Raw genomic sequence first — 2,298 nt, 5'->3', positions numbered from 1 at the left:
GCTCACAGTATTTTTCTCCATCTCAAATCCTGCTCTTATGTTAGAGGCCTTCAACATATATGTTGATATTTTCTCAAACACACTAACCTCTTAATTCCTCAGTAGACTCATTGACAAATGTTTCATTTCCCTACCTAAAAAATATGAGGTTGGGAGTCATTTCATAGTGCAGCAGCAGCATTGGAAGCAGGAGTTGCATGGTCAAGATGTGTGATTTCACAGAAGATCAAACAGCAGAGTTCAAGGAGGCTTTCTTTTTTTTTTAACATCTACTTTTAAATTTTTTTATTTTTTATTAATTTTATAATTTTTACTATATATATACTATATATATACTATATATATATATATATATGCATGAGTAATTTTTTATAACACTATCCCTTGTATTCATTTTTCCAAATTTTCCCCTCCCTCCCCTAGATGACAGGCAATCCCATACATTTTGCATGTGTTACAGTATAACTTAGATACAATATATGTGTGTAAATCCAATTTTCTTGTTGCATGTTAAGTATTGAATTCCGAAGGTATAAGTAACCTGGGTAGATAGACAGTAGTGCTAACAGTTTACATTCAATTCCCAGTGTTCCCTCTCTGGGTGTAGTTGTTTCTGTCCATCTTTGATCAACTGGAAGTAAGTTGGATGTTGAAGATATCCACTTCCATAAGAATACGTCCTCATACAGTATTGTTGTTGAAGTGTATAATGATCTGGTTCTGCTCATTTCACTCAGCATCAGTTGATGTAAGTCTCTCCAAGCCTCTCTGTATTCTTCCTGCTGGTCATTTCTTACAGAGCAATAATATTCCATAACCTTCATATACCATAATTTACCCAACCATTCTCCAATTGATGGACATCCATTCATCTTCCAGTTTCTAGCCACTACTAAAAGGGCTGCCACAAACATTTTGGCACATACAGGTCCCTTTCCCCTCTTTAGTATTTCTTTGGGACATAAGGCCAGTAGTAGCACTGCTGGATCAAAGGGTATGCACAGTTTGATAACTTTTTGGGCATAATTCCAGATTGTTTTCCAGAATGGTCAGATTCTTTCACAACTCCACCAACAATGTATCAGTGTCCCAGTTTTCCACAGCCCCTCCAACATTCATCATTATGTGTTCCTGTCATCTTAGCCAATCTGACAGGAGTGTAGTGGTATCTCAGAGTTGTCTTAATTTGCATTTCTCTGATCACTAGTGATTTGGAACACTCTTTCATATGAGTGGATATAGTTTCAATTTCATCATCTGAGAATTGTCTGTTCATATCCTTTGACCATTTATCAATTGGAGAATGGTTTGATTTCTTATAAATTAGGGTCAGTTCTCTATATATTTTGGAAATGAGATCTTTATCAGAACCTTTAACTGTAAAAATATTTTCCCAATTTGTTACTTCCCTTCTAATCTTGCTTGCATTAGTATTGTTTGTACAGAAACTTTTTAGTTTGATGTAATCAAAACTTCTATTTTGTGATCAATAATGATCTCTAGTTCTCCTCTGGTCATAAATTCTCAAGGAGGCTTTCCAAGCTATTTGACAGAACACAGGATGGAAAGATCTTATACAGCCAGTATGGGGACATGATTTGAGCCCTGGACCAAAAAATAAATAGATAAATAAATGCTGAGGTGCTCAAGGTCTTAGGGAATCCCAAGAATTATGAGATAGTGAAGACACTAGACTTTGAACATTTTCTGCCAATGCTGCAAACTAACAAAGAATAAGGATCAGGGTACCTATGAAGACTATGTAGAACAGCTTTGGGTCACAGTCACGAGGGCTGAAATCCAACATGTCCTCATCATCCTGGATAAGAAGATGACAGTAGAGATATTGTTGGCAAGACATGAAGACAGCAATAGTTGTATCAGCTATGAAGAGCTAGTCCAGGTGATAGTGAATGGCTGAGAACAATTCACCTTTCCACAAATACTCCCTAACTTTCTCAGTATGAAAATCATCTTGCCCCTGAAACGACTGACTACATTTTCAGGATTACCAAAATCTTTACTTTCAACCTCCACCATATGTCTTCTTTGGCCTATTTGCTCTCTGCTTTTACCAAATAAACTTGCTAACTGCTCCTGAAGAAAAAAATCTGGTCTGACCTTAATCTTCTATTATTTCATATTTCCCTATACCTTTTTTTGTTTTTTTTTTCTCAATATTATTTTATTTTTTCCAAATACAAGTAAATATAGTCTTTAATGCTCATTTTTGTAAGATTTTGTATCCCCAATTTTTTCCCTTCCTTTCTTACCTTTCCTCTTCCCAAGATTACAAGC

General features: G+C 35.6%; 1 pseudogene; it reads left to right on the top strand.

Annotated features, from left to right (window-relative positions):
- The first annotated feature begins 206 nt into the window (after positions 1–206).
- Positions 207–1,921, top strand: LOC141542906 (myosin light polypeptide 6-like; annotated as a pseudogene).
- Positions 1,922–2,298: the final 377 nt, after the last annotated feature.

Source organism: Sminthopsis crassicaudata, chromosome 5, assembly GCF_048593235.1.
Source record: "Sminthopsis crassicaudata isolate SCR6 chromosome 5, ASM4859323v1, whole genome shotgun sequence".
NCBI lineage: Eukaryota > Metazoa > Chordata > Mammalia > Dasyuromorphia > Dasyuridae > Sminthopsis > Sminthopsis crassicaudata.
Note: the sequence above shows the minus strand (reverse complement) of the source record. Positions and strands in the feature narration are given on the sequence as shown.